The sequence below is a fragment of the Eimeria mitis genome, genomic scaffold, assembly GCF_000499745.2.
Source record: "Eimeria mitis Houghton genomic scaffold, Emh_scaff2470, whole genome shotgun sequence".
In the NCBI taxonomy this organism is placed as follows: domain Eukaryota; phylum Apicomplexa; class Conoidasida; order Eucoccidiorida; family Eimeriidae; genus Eimeria; species Eimeria mitis.
This window is the reverse complement of record NW_013570809.1, coordinates 6,747-7,113: the sequence shown is the minus strand read 5'-3', so window position 1 is coordinate 7,113 and position 367 is coordinate 6,747. Positions and strand designations below refer to the sequence as shown.

Here is a 367-nt window from a genome sequence, read left to right as displayed (position 1 = left end):
TGCTGCTGCTGCTGCTGCTGCTGCAGCTGAATGTGTTGCTGCAGCTGCTATATGATATTTCCTGTTGCTGCTGCTACTAAACTTTCTGCTGCTGCTGCTGTTCCACCTCCTGCTGCATACACACACACACATATATATATATCTATATTTATATTTATTTATTTATTTATTTATTTTTTATTTATTTATTTTTTTTTATTTATATATGCTGCAGACAACCCCTCCCCCGACGAAGAATATTTATTTGGTCTCCGAAATTTAATTGGGGGTTTAGAGGCCCTGCTGGCTACCTGTCACGCAGCAGCAGAATAAACAGGAAAAAGAAAAACAAAAAGAAACTTCTTTTCTCACTATTGAGTGGGAGCCG

General features: G+C 38.4%; 1 protein-coding gene across 1 annotated transcript in view; it reads left to right on the top strand.

Annotated features, from left to right (window-relative positions):
- Window positions 1-367, top strand: part of EMH_0054280 (uncharacterized protein) — a gene marked incomplete at both ends in the record, with an annotated part of 7,584 nt that overhangs the window by 722 nt on the left and 6,495 nt on the right. The window lies entirely within an intron of this gene.